The sequence below is a fragment of the Amblyraja radiata genome, chromosome 22, assembly GCF_010909765.2.
Source record: "Amblyraja radiata isolate CabotCenter1 chromosome 22, sAmbRad1.1.pri, whole genome shotgun sequence".
Lineage (NCBI taxonomy): Eukaryota > Metazoa > Chordata > Chondrichthyes > Rajiformes > Rajidae > Amblyraja > Amblyraja radiata.
The window spans coordinates 26,494,064-26,512,112 of NC_045977.1; positions in this window are offsets into that span (position 1 = coordinate 26,494,064).

Below are 18,049 nucleotides of genomic sequence, written 5' to 3' on the forward strand. Positions count from 1 at the left end.
AAAGCAATGTCTCAGCTTTGAATGTAGCACTGTGGTTAGAGTCTCCACAGTGCCCATCAATGAGGGAGGCCCTCACTGTCTTCCACTGGGTGACTATACGGAAGGTATTCCGTACATTCTTAGGTTTTAATACACACTGCACCTGACCCTGCTACTCTTGTAATGTAATTATGGATGGAGTTTAATCAGAGCAAGTGTAAGGTGTTGCAATATGGGAATCGAATATAAGGGGAAAGTATTACAGTAAATGGCAGGATCCATAGGATTATTGAGGGATTGAGAGTCCAAGTCCACATCTCCCTTAAACACAACTAGATCGAGTGGTAAAGGAGACATATGGTATGCTTACCTTTGCGGGCATTGATTAGAAGTGTTAGGAACTAATGTTACAGCTTTATAAAAGTTTGGATAGGCTGCATTTGGGATATTGTGTGGAGTTCTGGTCACCCTATAACAGGAAGGATGTGGGAGTTTTGGAGAGAGTGCAGAAGAATACTGCTAAATGACCTGTCCCTGTGCTATACTGATCCATGTTTGATGTTCTTTGTTACTCATAGCTGGCATATTGCTAGCTCAACAAGTCATTATCAATGCCACCTCAGTCATTGTACTGCAGAATGAAGAGTTAACTGAAGCTTGACCTTTCACATTGCATTTACTGAGAACCTTATTATTGGAACAAAATGTTTATAGACATCAAAATTCCTGGAATCAACGGTTGGCAACCGACCATAGTCACTTCCCTGCCCATAACATTATATCATTTGGACTTTTGCCTTTAAAGGAAACACCAGAGAATCATGAATTATTGTTGGCATTCCCTGCACAATCAAAGAGATTACCTGCAAGTGCAGCCATGATAGTTCTTCTCTCATATCCTTTCTTGTCTTGGAGCTTGGAACTTCTGTAGGAGGTAAGCAATTCAGAGTCTCCTAGGAGCTGGTCTCTAGAAATAAATATTCCCACTCCATCATGGAGGTGAAATAGTCCCCACGTCCATTATACTTAAACTTACAGGGAATTGAGGACAATTACATGTCCTATTGTCTGCTATTCTGCTTGTGATGTTGACCATGCATCCATTGAGCCAGTTTAGAGTTTAGCTTAGAGATACAGAGCGGAAACAGGCCCTTCGGCCCACTGAGCCCATGCCGACTAGCGATCCCCCCGTACACATGCACTATCCTACACACTCGAGACAATTTATAATCTTTACTAAAGCCAGTTAACCTACAAACCTGTACTACTTTGGAGTGTGGGATGAAACTGGAGCTCCCAGGGAAAACTTGCGTGGTCATGTGGAGAACATCTAAACTCTGTACAGACAGCACCTTTAATCAGGGTCTCTGGCAGTGTAACATCAACCCTACCGCTGTGCCACCATGCCGCTCTGCTAAATTGATTCTAGTTGAATCTAAATCTCTAAACAACACAGTTGTTTGAAATATTCAAAGAGGCTTAATGGAAGTATTGCCACGAGAGCTTGATGGCAAGTGCGACAGTCCCAGGTTAATGGAATGGATGGCGGTCACAGAGGGAGCCATTATTGGCTGATGTAATCTTGTGGTTGTTCTATCACTCTGCCTTCCACAGTGATTTGAGATGCTTGACAGCGGCTCAAACACAAACAATGAGTGGAGGAGGGAGATCGATAATCTGGTTGAGTGGTGCCAGAACCACAACCTTGCTCTCAACATTAGCAAGACCAAGAAACTGATTGTTAACTTTAGGAAGGAAAAATGCACATATCTTATGGTCTGTCCTGTGCCCAGCACACTGATGCAATTACAAAGAATACACACCAATGCTTCTACTTCCTGAGATGTTTGAGCGCATTCGCACTTAACCCATACTCTATCAAACTTTTGGAGAACATTTTACCGACTGGTTGCTTCACTGTGTGGTTCAGTAATTCGAATGCCCAATAATAAAGGAGGTTGCAGAAAATGGCGAACATTGCCCGGTCCACCATGGGCTAATAACTTCCCCTCCATCAAAGGGCCCTACAGGACGTGGTGCTACAAGAATGCAGCTAAAATCATCAACGACATACATCTCCCTGGCCATGCTCACATTTCACTGCCAATGTCGGGTAGGTGTTACAGGAGTCAAGAACAGCTTCTTCCCATCAACCAATAGTTCTTGAACCAGACTGCACCACACTGACCACAATCCTACCTTTGGGACGACAGATGGCACAATGGGCTAAGTGTTCGTCTGGCAACCGGAAGGTAGCCGGTTCGAATCCCGCTTGGAGTGCATACTGTCGTTGTGTCCTTGGGCAAGACACTTCACCAACCTTTGCCTGTGTGTGAATGTGTGTGAGTGATTGGTGGTGGTCGGAGGGGCCGTAGGCGCAGATTGGCAGCCACGCTTCCGTCAGTCTGCCCCAGGGCAGCTGTGGCTACAGAAGTAGCTTACCACCACCGAGTGTGACTGAGGAGTGAATGAATAATGTGATGTAAAGCGCCTTGAGTATTAGAAAGGCGCTATATAGATCCCATCCATTATTATTATTATTATTACCTCAGCACTAAACCACTCTACATTGTAAAAGGTTGCACTACGTATTTTGGCTTGCATTATTATGGTGGTTACCTATTAGTTGTGGCACGGTGGCACAGTGGTAGAGTTGCTGCCGTACAGTGCCAAACCCCCGGGTTCGATCCTGATTATGGATGCTGTCTGTACGGAGTTTGTACGTTCTCCCCATGGGTTTTCCCTGGGTGCTCCGGTTTCCTCCCACACTCCAAAGACATACAGGTTCATTGGCTTTGGTAAAAATTGTAAATTGTGAATGAAAATTACGTAAAATTGTTTTAGTGTATGGGGATTGCTGATCGGCGTGGACTGTTGGTGGGCCGAAGGGCCTGTTTCCGCACTGTATCTGGAAACTAGCTTCTCCAGTCTCTCCTCGTACCTGAAACATTCCATCCCAGGCAATATCCTGATGATTAAACTCTGCACACATTCCAGGATTACTACATTATCTTTACTCATAGTTTCATGACATAGAAGAAGGTCATTTGGCCTATTGAGTCTATACTGGGTATCTGAGCATTCCCGTCAGTTCCATTTCTCCATTTATTTGTAACCTGTAACCTGTAACTAGTCCCTTTCTCATGCCCATAAACTCGTGGCAACATGGAGAGCTTGCGAACTCCACACAGAAAGTACCCGAGGTTAAGATCGAACCTGGGCATCAGCTACAGCGCCGAGTAGCTCTCTATTGTCTGAATTGTCGGTAAGTATTGGAAACTGGACCAAAACAACTGCAGGATTGATATCCCAAAAGGTTCAGGTCAGGTTCTGGGCTTCATCCAAACCCACCTTTGTGAGTTGGCACTTGGTTAAGGGACTGCCAAGAACAGATACTTTCTTTCTGGGAGATGTAGTGCAAAGTTGTCAGATTTTTACTTGTGAAAGACACATTTCTCTCTTTACTGTTCATTGGTGTCAGTATGTGTGGCTATGATAGATGTCAGTGGTGTCAGTTAGTTTGCCCATGATAGATGAGTAGCAATTTACAGACTTACATTCTCAATCAAAGGAAAGCAGTCAAATCCATTTAAATGCAAATCGGATGGATACTCAGAATCTATTTACGTGTTTTGTTTTTTAACACATGTAATTTATTTCCCATTTCTCCCTCTATACTTATGTTTTAATTTCACACACTTTCTTTGTTGGCCCTTCCACTCTCAGCTCTCAGTTACACTGAGGACCCAGGGGAAAGTGTAAATGAGGAGATGCTTACTGCCACGACCCTTCACTGCCACCTCTCGCCATTTGCCACCGTAATCCATCTTTCTCACTGATGGAAGAGAACTAGGACAGAGGTACTGTTGACGGATTGAAGGTGGGTCACGCGGCATGGACTGGTGAAATTAGATTTCTTGAAGGAGATGGATGCGTTGTTGAACTGGTGTTGCTGAGCATAACCATGGGTACCAAAACCCAGCCAGGTTTCTCTGAGGTCCTTTAAGAACAGAAGCCCAGATTGAGCCTACCTGTTGTTGCAGTTCAACCGAATGTTGTTGGTTCTTGAGACAGGTAATGCATGTGAACGGGTCAATACCCTTGAACTTGCTGAGAGCAAGTAAATTGTGTCTTGGAAGTGAGATAGTGGAGGCTTGCCAAGATATTTGTACCAGGGATTAAAATTATCAGTGAGACATAGCATGGAAATAGGTTCTTTGTCCAATTGAATAAGTGCCAACCGTCAAACACCCGTATCCTTATCCTGCACCAATCTTATTTTAATCTTCCCGCATTTCTATCAACTCTTTCCAGATTTTGCCATCCTACACACAGGGACAATTGACAGCGGTCAATCAATCTCCCAACCCGCACACTTTGGGATGTGAGAGAAAACTTGAGCACGGGGAGAAAACCCATGCACTCACAGGGAGAACGTGCAAACGCCACACAGACAGCATCTACAGTCAAGATTGAACCTGTGTCTCCAGTGCTGCAAGGCAGCGAATCAACCAGCTGCCCCACTGTGCTGCCCTTATCAGTAAGCAATAAGAATATTCTCCTGGGAGAAGAGAGGTCAAAATGTTCCCAAAGTTAGGAGAGGTTTGGATGGAGTAAGTAGAGAAAAAACGCTCTCTGTTGAGGGTTGGACGATCAGTTTTTATGGATTCAAAATTGAGGCAAATGATCAAGGAAAAGCTGGAGACAATTTTTTTTTACACACTGAGTTCTCGAAGGTGACAGGATCTAACAAGGTGCTGTAAATTGATGCAAAGAAAACATTGCAAAGTGAATTAATTGGGTGTACACAAAATTGCTGGAGAAACTCAGCGGGTGCAGCAGCATCTATGGAGCGAAGGAAATAGGCGACGTTTCGGGCCGAAACCCTTCTTCAGACTGATGGGGGGTGGGGGGGAGAAGGATGAATGAAGATTCAATGAATTCAATGAATTCTCCCAATTTTGCTAGCCCTTGCTGTCTCCTCCCCTTCCTTAACCCTCTAGCTGTCTCCTCCCACCCTCCCATCCGCCCGCCCTCGGGCTCTTCCTCCTCCTCCCCTTTTCCTTCCTTCTCCCCCCCACCCCCCATCAGTCTGAAGAAGGGTTTCGGCCCGAAACGTCGCCTATTTCCTTCACTCCATAGATGCTGCTGCACCCGCTGAGTTTCTCCAGCAATTTTGTGTACCTTCGATCTTTCAGCATCTGCAGTTCCTTCTTGAACACTGAATTAATTGGGTACTTGGGAAGGAGATCACTAGTCACCAGTAAGGGATGTATGATTGTAGGGTTGACTGGAGGTAGAGAGCAGTGGACTGAAACAGATTTTTTCTGCACTGAGCTTCTGCTACTCTAAAATAAATATTGGCTTTCAAAGGCAAAACCTTAACAGACAGACAGAGAGGCCCAGAGGCCCAGCTAGAGGAACTGCTGTCTCACAGTGCCAGAGACCTGGGTTCAATTGCAACCTCTGGATTCTCATTGTACCTGCACCTCACCGTACTTGTGCACATGACACTAAACGTGACATGACTTGGCGTGAAGGTTGGTGTAATGTGGTAGAATCCAGGGGGATTAGTATAGCATTCATGTAAGATTAGTGCTTGGCAGTTGTGGGTTTAGTTGGCCGGAGGGCCTGTTTCCATGCTGTATCTCTATTATTCCATGAGAGGAAAGGGGATTGATGGGTCTTCCTTGCAGACCTGCTGTTGTCCAACCAGGTGTGGTGGGATCGGGGTCTGGGACAGTCGCCATCCAGTTCACTGGGTGGGGAGTCAAAGTAAAACACACATTCAGATTGTTGTGTGACATGTGCCATCACGTTCACCATTTAGACTTCCCTGCTGCCCTTATTTGACCTGGTCTGAGTCCACAAAGCCACACCCACTTGTCCACGAAGAGCATCTTGGACCTGAGGATAAGCCTCTGCCATGCAGTGTAGTGGTGGTATGTGAGCGTCACCCACAAAACTGGTGCAAATAGTTTTGACAGGAGGCAGGTACACTAATTCCAGCTGTACCATCCAGATGTGTTGTCCAGGAATAACGGCAGAAGCACAATAATTGACTCCTCCTCCAGAGTTCACCTGGCCAGTGTATTGACGGAGATGCAGCTAGTGATGGCTAATAACTCAACTCATGACCTTCTCCCAGGTGGGCTTGCAAGATTAGGCAAAGATTTGCATTTAAGAAGAAGAGTCTCGACCCAAAACGTCACCCATTCCTTCTCTCCAGAGACACTGCCTGTCCCGCTGAGTTACTCCACCTTTTGGTGTCTATGTTTTGCGTTTGTATAGTTGCATTCAAGTAATCCCACGACTCCTTAAAGTCTGTGAAGTACTGCTTGATAATGTGTCCACCACCGTGATGTGCGGAGCCCAGTTGTGTTAATTAAGTCACAGTGACTCCCATGGGTTCACTGGGCTGAAATACAGGGAAATAACATAATCTGGGGCCAACTAAAAAGAAACTCTGGAGATCAGATGAGGGAGAGAAGAGTCAAGAGAGTTTCATTGTGGTATGTATCGACAACAGCACAATGAAAGTCTTACCTGCTGCAGCTTAAGAGGCCTGTTAATGCAATGCACACAGATAAATGGAATAATCAAAAGTACAGGCAAAAGGCAATGAGGAAAGAGCCCCTGAAGGCATGACTTCCTATCTGAGCCAAGTCTGAGGGGGTGAAAGACAAGGAGATGCAGTGCACACTCCCATGAAAAATTCACTGGCATTTCAAGATTATTCAGAAAGGATTAAAGGTGAGTATACACACGCAGTCATTTTGAAAGTGTTATACCATACGATCCGGCCTTGATCCTGCTGGAGGATTTGGGGCAGCGAAACATCAGTCTCCACACTCGGAATACTAATGAACCATGTTTCTGTTATCCACCTCTGAACTTCAAGGAGAAAAAAGCCAGCTTCTCTCCTGAACAGCAAGGCAATTAATCTGTCTACCACAAAAAAAAGAAAAATAATCCATCTACTTGCTGCTAATGAGAGCAGCTTGTGTTGGATAACATCAGATTGGTTGAACTTTGTCTCGAGGGAGCATTCAGACTCACCTCAGGTTTAACTCTTAGAAGCAAGAGATGGAATAAAAATTCAGTCCATTAGATTTCACACCAGGCCCACAAAACCCTGCCTAAAATCTTTCTGAAATCTTTATTTGTCAGTCCTGGCACAGTGGGGAGAACTTTTGTCCCGTGAAGAGTTCTTAAGCCCTGCACCCCAGACTGTCTGTGGGAATTTACTGTGTGCAAATGGGCAGCTATAACTCCATAGTGGCCATAATATTTCCATTTCGTTGACAGTGAAGTGCTATTTGGCACGCTGAGGTCATGACAAGCTGTATTAAAAAATCCAATCTTTTTTCATTTCATTATCCGAGCAGAGTGTAGTCGGGTTTGAACCAATGATCTGCTATCCAGCGCTAGCAGTCTGGACCGAAACTGAACTTAGAGCATATGGCATAGAACAGCACAGCACAGGACCAGGCCCTTCGGCCCACAATATCTGTGCTGAATATGATGCCAAGTAAAACTAATCTCCTCTGAATGCCCGTGATCCATATCTCTCCGTTTCCTGCATATCTGTGCACCAATCTAAAAGCCTCGTAAATACCACTGTTAAATCTGACTCCTCGTCTGGCAGTGCATTCCAAGCATCTACTACTCTGTGTAAAAAACTTGGCCTGCACATTTCCTTTAAACTTTCCCCCTTTGACCTTAAACCTAATGCCCCTAGTTTTTAATACTGTCTGTCTACCCTATCCAAGACTCTCATAATTGTATCTACTTCTTTCAGGTCTCCCCCCAGCTTCTGACACTCCAGAGAAATCAATCCAACTTTATTTAACTGCTCCTTAATGGTAATACCCTCTAATCCAGACAGCATTCTGGAAAACCTCTTCTACACTCTCTCCAAAGCCGCCATATACTTCTTGGTATGGGACGACCAGAACTACATGCAATACTTGAATGCGACATTAATACGCGTCCTATAAAGCATGACTTCCTGATTCTTGCATTCAATGCTCCTAATGATTGAAGAGAAAAATTAATTGAATTGAAATTTGATTTTTTGGGCGGCACACAGTGGTGTAGCTGGTAAAGCTGCAGTCTCACAATGCCAGACACCCAGGTTCAATCCTGACCTTTGGTGCAAACTGCTATCTGTATAGAGTTTGCAACCTCTGCCTGTGAACACATAGCTTCCCTCCGGGTGTCCACATACCAAAGATGTGCGGGTTTGTGGTTAATTAGCCTCTGTAAATTGCCCCCAATTTGAAAGTGAGATAATATAGAACTAGTCTGAATACTGTAGGTGATGAATGGTTGGTGTGGACCCAATGGGTCAAAGGGCCTGTTTCCATGCTGTATCTTTTAATCAATTCAATCAGTCCAAGTAGTAAATCATTACTCATGTAAGTGTCATAGAGAGATACAGCACAGATACCAGCCCTTCAGCCCATTGTGTCCATGCCAACCATCAACCATCCGTTTACACTAATCCAACCTCAGCCATCTCCTGTTGGGTGGAATTTTGTGTTTAACCTGTACCCTGAATCTGGCTTTGATGTCAGGCTGAGTTGCTCTCTTAAGTACGGCTCAGTTAGGAACAGGCACAAAGTATATCTCGTAGTGGTGAGTTTCTCAAACAAATTGGTTTATTCAAGGCCTTAACAGTACACACTGATAAACACTCGGAGAGAACCCAAAGTGTTTCAAAGATTCACAGCATCCACCACATTTTTCTATTCTCACAACTCAATGGTTAAGTGCGGATTTTATATATTTGAAATAATTCATCATCGTTCAATGTCTCTATAGCCTTTCATCTTTGTTTTCCCCAAAGTTATCTTAAACTTTCTGTTGTTCAAGAAGGAACTGCAGATGCTGGAAAATCGAAGGTAGACAAAATTGCTGGAGAAACTCAGCAGGTATGGCAGCATCTATGGAGTGAAGGAAATAGGCAACGTTTCGGGCCGAACGTTTCGGTCTGAAGAAGGGATTCGGCCCGAAACGTTGCCTATTTCCTTCGCTCTATAGATGCTGCCGTACCCGCTGAGTTTCTCCAGCAATTTTGTCTACCTTTAACTTTCTGTTCCCTGTTATTTAGAAAACCACTCTCCCATTTGTCTAACAAATGGGTATAATAATATACACTATTTCATGATCAGTTTTATTGCCCTCGGCTTAGTTTACAACCCCTAATGTTTATTTTAACATCTCCCACTATGCTGTGGAATCTAAATACAATTAATTAATTTAAATAAATCTGTTTACTACCTTTCTTAGCATCATTCACTCTGTTGGCCTCTTTGTCCATCATGCCTCCTCAGCATGTACTCTAAACTCTTGGATTAAACATATTGTAAACTACTCATCTTTCTTATAATTTTCAGAATTTCCTACAGCAACTTCCTGCATTCTCATCAACTCCCCCCAAACACTTGGGCCAACTTACAGTGTCCAATTCATCCATCCATCAATCCAAACGTCTTTCGGATGTGGGAGAAAACTCGAGCAATCAGACGAAAGCTCTGATTCTTGCTAGGCACTTGTATGGATATATTTGTTCCTTGCCCATGCCTGAAAATTGTCCAGGTTTTCATATTGATTCTGGTTAATTTGTTTTACCAGGAGTAGGTGTCACACTTAATTAAATGCTGACTGGATTCTGGTCCTTTTCATCTCATGTCAGGAAGCCAACTCTGTCTACAGTCTGCACACTGTAGTGATCGGTCATGGCGATTGTTAGTGAGCAGATTACAAGTGAGGCTCTACACTGTTGCTGATGATATCTTCCATCACCTTGCTGATGATTGAATGTAGACTGCTGGGTCCATTAATAATTGGCCAGATTAGCTTATTCAGCATTTTGTGAACAGGATTTACCTGAGTGATCTTTCACGTTGTTGGATAGATGCCCAGTATTACAACTACATTGGAACATCTTGGCCCGATGTGTGGCCAATTCTGGAGTTAAGCCAGAGCTTGATCATTGATTAGATAATATGACAATGATGTTGAAGAGGCTTCAGTCTTGTATTGTGTATATGTGTTGGGCTCTATTGTTGTTGAGACTGGGGTACTCATGCAAACTCCTTCTGTTAGTTATTTAGCCACCAATTATCCTCACAAAACCAGAGTGGAGTGGATGAGAGGAATGAAATGTCAGGCCCTGAGCTTACAGTTTGTGCTGGAATAATCTCTCCTCACGACGCTCCACACCACTCATGGATGCCCAGCTCTGCTTTGCAACTGTCCCATGTAGTGCAGCAAGGGTACTGCACAAAGTTGTGATGAGTGTCCTCGGGTTTGAGTCTAGGACTTTCTCCTAACCAACTCCTTGGTTAAATGTATCTGCAATGAGTGACTTGAGGTAAGATTTATGGGTTTTTTTCCCACATCATTTGCCCCCCCCCCCTCACCACTTTCCACAGGGATTGTCAGGGGGGCACATCCCTTCAGATCTTGGCCAGAATGCCAGCAATCAGTGTGTCCTCCGGCTTCTCGACCTGAAAGTGAAGGAGAGCGTCTGAAGGCAGAAATCTGCAAGTTTCCTTCTCACCTGATGTTGGCTGAAGGCTGTGATTCTGCCACAATGACTGTGCCAAACAGTTGTGTGAGGAGACAGTAAGACACCTCTCCTAACTTGGTGTTGCCCAGCTGTTAGAGTCAACCACAGTAGGTGCAGTTGTCATAGGCCCTTCAAGTTAACTGTTCTATTCATTGTCATTATAGATTAGAACATCCATAATCTGTCTGTCTGTTTCTTTATTCAATCATTCATGACCGATCGTTCATTGCAACTGTTTGGCCCAACCAGGGGAAATACGGGCCATTTCAGAACACATAAAGAAGCCAGGTTGTTCCACAGTCAGAGATACAAGCCTTTTCTTCCTGATTTGGTGAAGAAACTGAACTTCAATCCCCAGATACTTCAGTAGGGTCTGAATTGTATCAACCTCTGGGTTGATAGTCCAGTAATATGATCACTCTGCCAGCTGATCCATGCTCCAGGGATGTTTACCTTCTTCATGATGCTGTTTAATGCATGTTGTTGTTGGGATTGGCACGGGATTGCTCCTTTACGTTTTGGAAGTCCAGTCAAATGGTAAAAATTACTTGTTAATTTAGAAGCATCAGCATTTTCTTGCTAATTTGGATGCTGTTTGGATTCTCTATGTTTCAATGAGACATTAGAGTGCCTCAGACCTAAACCAAGGGTAGCACATTGGTTTAGTGGTAAAGTTGCTGTCTTACCGCGCCAGAGATCTGGGTTCAATCCTAACTATGGGTGCTGTCTGTACGGAGTTTGTACATTCTCCCCATGACCATGTGGGTTTTCTCCAAATGTTCCACTTTTATCTCTCACTCCAAAGGCGTACAGTTTGTAGATTAATTGGCTTTGGGTAAGATTGTAAATTATCCCTAGTGTGTAGGATATTGTTAGTGTATGGGGAGCACTGGTCGGCATGGACTCGGTGGGCCGAACGACCTGTTTCCACGCTGTCCAAGCTAAAAAAAAATAACTCTGTTTCTCCTTCCACAGATGCTGCCTGACCTTCTGAATGTTTCTAGTCTTTGTTTCAACAGCTGCAGTTTTTGTTTTCAAGAGCCATAGATCGCCAGATTCTGCTCATTGACTCCGAAAGCACTAACTATCTTTGAAACCAAGCAAAACTTCCAAATCGTCTCTGTTCTCATTACATTAAGTTGCATCGCAGATAAAATCATCCTGCCCCAAACATCCCCGTCTTTCATTGAACCGGCTCATTGAAGCAGACCTGAGAGCCATCCAAAATAATTTAGTTGAGAATCTCTTCACGGGCTTTCTGAATCTGAGTGTATCACTGATGCACCAGGCAAGGACTGGGTAATAATCAGAGTAAGAATGCAGGATGGTGATAGAACATCACAAACATGATTAATGTCCCAATTAGTTGCCCGGCATTTCCTGTGTCCTGAAATTATAAAATACTCCATTAATCAGCAGCTTGACAGTTGGCTTATGTGAACAAGGCTTCCTGAGAGGGCTGCCAGCTCAGCTCAGCTCAACTCCCATCACCAGCCTTCAATCCTCCTGCCCTGCCCAGCACGATTCCCTCCAGACACTGCATGTACTCAATCAGAGCTCAGACTGAGCAATGAAGGGGGTGGGTTGATGCACTCCACAGCGTCATGAATGATGCTTTCATTCCCTGCTCCTCAGCTCTGAGTAAGACGGAGAATGGCTGAGAGGTGGGGGCTGGAGCACCTGGATAAATGATTGGAGGAGCAACCATTGGAGCCATGTGGTTGGTTGAGGAGGGCTTCAAGGAGTTAGATGATTGGTTAGAGTTGCTTCAGAGACGCACGATGATTATTAAGGGTACGCTTCACGGACCTATATTGTTCAGTCGAGGTTGGGCATCAGAGCCCAGGGATGTTTGCTTCAGTGTTGGGCGTCAGAGTCCTGGGATGATTGGATGGAGATGGATGAGCATCAGAGCCTTGTGAGCTTTGGATGGGGCAGGTTGGGCACAGAGCTACATGATGATTGGTTCAGAGGGGCTGGTCAGGCCGCATTTGGAATATTGTGAGCAATTCTGGGCACCATATCTGAGGAAGGATGTGCTGACTCTGGAGAGGGTCCAGAGGAGGTTGACAAGAATGATCCCTGGAATGAGTAGGTTAATATATGAAGAGCGTTTGATGGCACTGGGCCTGTACTTGCTGGAGTTTAGAAGAATGAGGGGGGCCCTCATTGAAACGTACAGAATAGTGAAAGGCTTGGATAGAATGAATGTGCAGAGGATGTTTCCATTAGTGGGAGAGTCTAGGACTGGAGCTCAGAATCTTATGAGGTTTGAACATCAGAGCCCTGAGATGATTGGTTAGGCATTAGGCAATAGTACCCTGTCTTGATTGATGTGGGGTTGGGCATCAGAACCATGTGACAAATGGTTGCTGGATTTTGGAGCCCTGTGACTATTGGGTAGAGGTTGAGCATGAGAGCCCTGCGATGATTGGTGGGGGTATAGAGGGTGGGCCGCTGACTGGCTAATTTTGGGGTAGGCTCTTTGCAATGCATTCCACCCTATGCAGCATTATTACTTGTATTCCCGTTTTATAGTTGCAAGTTCATTACTCGCAGCAACTCATGGATAAAGAAAAGGCTAATTCATTCATCCAGTGCATTTCCTAATCTCAGGAAGCACTCGAAATGCTGTACATGCTTCAATATACTGTATTGAACAGAGCCTGAAGGTCAATCTTCATTTTAGTCTGACGCAAACTCCTTGTTGAAAACAGGAATGAAGAATACAATATAACGAGCTCAGATCCTCGCAAGACACTTCACGGAATTTTACACATCTAATATAGTCTCTATTTTTGAGATATAGTGTGGAAATAGGCCCTTCGGCCCACCAAGTGCACGGCAACCTTCTATCACCCTTTCACACTAGTCTTTGTTGTCCCACTTTTGCACCCACCCTCCGTACACTGGGGCAATTACAGAGAACAATGAACCTACAAATATGCACGTATTTGGGATGTGGAAGGCAGCCTGATCACCTGAAGGAAACCCATGTGGTTACAGGGAGAACGTGCAAACTCCACACGGACAGCACCCGCCATCATGATTGAACCCGGGTCTCTGGCGCTGGGAGGCAGCAGCTCTTCCTGCTGGAGCCTACTTCACCTATCTCTGTTCTAACACAGGAAGCACAACACTCAATCTGTGCATCGCAAGCTCCAATAAAAAGCAATTGGATAACAACTAAATCATTTTAAATGTCAACTGTTGACAGTAAGTTCTGGTGAGGTGACAGGACAACCAGCCCTGCCCTGCCCTTTCTATCTCACATCAAGGGTATCTGAGGAACAAGGCAAAACAGACCTCAGTAACTCAGGGAGCCTCTTGAGTTGAATGACTGCAATTAATCAACTGTACGTTCTACAATGGGATGAAATGACACTGTGTGGCGAGAGGAGGGATTGGGAATGGTTCAGATTTGTGCTCTGTCATTCCCATAGGGAATGATGAGCTTGAGTTGGCAAACCTAAATCTAGTCTTCCTCTCTAAATCTAACTATCTCCCAAAACTTGGTGGAAAGATATACACGTGACAGTAAGACTGTTACAATTTTCATACCCTTGATCATCGCAGAGTATCTTATGGCCAACAAACTACTTCTAAAATGGAATTGCAGTTGAGATGTAGAAACCCCATGCACACAACTGGGTACTTGTGATCTGCTGCTAAAATACTGGAGATACATCACCAGTTAGGCTGGTCTGTGGAGAGAGTTACTCACTGTGGACACAAGGAACTGCAGATGTTGGAGTTGAACAGAACACCAAGTCCTGGAGGAGCTCAGCTGGTCGGGCAACATCTGTGGAGGAAATGGACAGACATAGTTTTCTGTCGGTACCCTTCTTCAGACTGTGGACATAAAATAACCCGTGGGGTATTGCAAGGCTCCCACTATAAGCCTATAGATCCAGGAGAGGTGCTGCATGCAATAGATGATGGAGAGAATACATTGAAAACAAACCTTGCTGAGGGGAGAAATAATTTTGCAGATTTACCACACAGATGTTGGAGATGTTGCTCAGTAAACATCATTAGAGGTTTCGATTAAGTTCATGCATTTAAACATGAGGAGCCTGATTCCAATGGGCTCTAAGCTGTCTTAACTAATTGTAGTTCATTAAAAGCTAGATGGAATAAATTAGCTGTGCTTAGTAAGTGGGATGTTGACAGAGGTCCCAGCCTTCAGCTCTCATTGCCCTTGGAGCAATAAACAATACGCTGGAGGAACTCAATGGATCAGATAGAAACTGTGGGGGACATTTTGGGTCGGGACCTTTCATCTGGACTGAAAAACTAGAGCGGAGAGTCAGCATGTCAGTATAAAGAGGTGAGAGAGTAGGGCAGAAGCTGGCAATCAATAGGTGGGCCCAGAGGTGAGGAGGAGAGGAGGAGAGGAGGGGAGGAGGAGAGGAGGGGAGGAGGGAGCGGGTGTAGTGAGGAATCAGCAGTTGGAATCAAGTAGAGAGGGAAAGTGGAAATAGAGACAAGAGGTAGGGAGCTGATAAGATGGAATCTGATAGAAAGGCTGACATAGCATAGAAGCAAATAAGGGAGGTAGGGTGGGAGGAAGGGACCTAATGGGAGGAGTGTGAAGGTGATGGAAATATAGTGGGGGAGGGAAATAAACTGGGTAATGGTGGCTGAGGGGTGTGTGAGAGGGTCTGCATAGATGAGATGGGGCAAGTAAGGGGCAGAGGGAGATTAACTGAAATTGGAGAATTCAATGTTTTTGCCATTGGCTTGTGTTTGAAACCAGCAGGAAGAATGAAGGCAGAAAGTAGCAGAATATCAGCTGAAGAGGAGGCTAACAACTACTTTCTGGGCTTGTTGATTGAACTGCAGACAAATGGTGCGAAAAGTAATTGGATTACTTTTACTGTTACTGAGAAATGATCAAAGAATATAAAGTTATTGATTTTATGAGATTTACAGAAACAAAGCTGCCCTTTAGCCATAACCTGGAGCTTCTCAGGTGCAGCCGGCTTTGCCCCATCCAACAAGTCCTATTCAACACTTGGAACCTGAGATGATCTAGACAAATCGAGGTAAACTTCCTGAGGGCCAGGAATTTTTCTTGGGCGGCACAGTGACGCAGTTGGTAGAGCTACTGCCACACAGTGCCCGAGACCTGGGTTCGACCTTGACCTTGAGTGCTTTCTGTGTGGAGTTTGCATGTTCTTCCTGTGACCACATGGGTTTCCTCCGGGCCCTCCCGTTTCCTTCCACATCCCAAAAACGTACATGCTTGCAGGTTAAATGTCCTGGGGATAACATGGAATTAGTGTGAACTTGGTGGGTTGAAGGGCCTGTTTCCATGCTGTGTCTTAATCATATTCTACAGCATAGAGGACACATACGATACGGTATAATATGATAGAACTTTATTTATCCCAGGAGGGAAGTTGATCTGCCCTCTGCCCCTCTGGGGGGGGGGGGGGGGGGGGGGGGGGGGGGGGGGGGGGGGGGAAGGGGAGTCAGTCTACCCCATGACAGAAGGGGGTGGAGTTGTACAGTTTGATAGCCACAGGGAAGAAGGATCTCATGTGGTGTTCTGTACTGCATCTTGGTGCAATACATCAGACCCACAACTTTGTCCCATAGTATGGACAGGCCACACAGTACATCCTCCATGATTATTATTAACACCAGTGCCTGCACAGTTGTGTTCTCAGTCACTACTTACACGTTTATGCACGTTTGTGTGTGATGCATTGTACTATTTTTATTGAGCACTTCTCTGCAACTAGCACTCTCGCTCCTCATGAGTATCAAATGGCTGAGAATATATAAATATCTTCTAAAGTGGTGGGGATTTCTGCAGGCTGTGAGTTCCAGGTCGACAACACTCTGAGAAAACACCTCCCCTCCAAATCGTCCACCATTCACCTTAAAACAAAGGTGCCCGGTTATCAGCTTTGCTCCTTTGAGAAATAAGCCATTACTGGTCCCCTCGTCCAGATCTCTTGTGCTTTTACACATTTCAATTAAATCTCTCTTCACCCTTCCTTGTTTCAATTCCAGCCTAGACAGTGTCTCTTCCTAACTAGAAATATTTTTGCGCCCTGACAACATCCTTTTAAATCTCCCCTGAACTTTCTCTGGTGCTACCACCTGCTTCCTGTGATGTGGTGAACTCTTTGCCCCAGAGCTTTCAACAGAACACCAGTGTGACCTTGGGTGCCCTTTGTGTGTACTGTGTACCTTCCCACGGTGCTCTGTTTACTCCCACATCCCATTGACATATGGGTTGGTAGATTACATGATCACGTAAATTACTCCTATTGTAGGTGAGTGGTAGAATCTGGGGGGGGGAGTTTAGGTTTAGATTTAGGTTTATTGTTGTTACATGTACAGAGGTACAGTGAAAAGCTTTGTTTTGCATGATTTGCAAACAGATCAGATATACCACACAAAAATACAAGTCAAAGTCAAGTACAGTAGATGGAGCAAAGGTTGATTGATACTATGTCACGTGACCTCGGTACAGTGAAATGCTTTGTTTTGAATATAGTATATGAGCATGCAAGGAGTCACCATCTAAATGGCACTGTCAAAGTTGCAAAAGTATTTGATATCATCCCTCCTCCTTCTACCCCCCCCCCCCCCCCCCCCGCCCCCCCCCCCCCCTCCCCTCACCTTGCTGTCCCTATTTATTCCCAGAGTGCAACATATAGTTTTCTCAGTTGGTAGCAATGTGCATAGAATGAAAAGTCGGATTAATGTCATGCATGTCTGATGGTCAACATTGACTCAGTGGGCCGCAGGGCCTGTTTCTGTGCTGGATTATTTTATGACTCTATCTATGACTCTGTTACCTCCAAAACATTCTACAACATTCCAGGATATCTCAAAGTTAAGTTTTGACCACTTAACTTGATGCACCAGAAATTCACATTGAAATCTCGCTGCCACTCTAACTCTCCCTTCACTGCACTAATTTATTTAGCCACTGCCTTACTATCTTCTGATGTAGCTTACTGGCATATTCTGTTTGAGTGTAGTGACATATTCTAATAAAGTGTCTTGAGGCAGTATATTAACTGACTTTTGCTGTGCCTTGATGAATCTTTATCTCCTGAGCTGCTGAGGACAGGTTTGAGTGGATCAGAATGGTGGGTGTGTGAGGGTGCTTGTTGGGGTGGGAATGTTAAAGGTGTAGTCAAGGTGAGGGAGTGGGCAGGGGTGTAGTGACATCCATGGTTGGATGCAGTGATGAGAGTATCTGTCTGCATGGGGGAAATTTGCTGCCAGCTGAATTTAAAGGCTGAAGGAAAGAATTGCAGATGCTGGTTTACATCGAGGATAGACACAAAATGCCGGAGTAACTCAACAGGGCAGGCAACATCTCTGGAGAGAAGGAATGGGTGACGTTTCAGGTGTGAAGAAGAGTCTCGACCCTGAAATTCCTTCTCTCCAGTAATGCTGCCTGTCCCGCTGAGTTGCTCCAGCATTTTGTGTCTATCTTTGAATTTAAAAGCTCTGACTTTT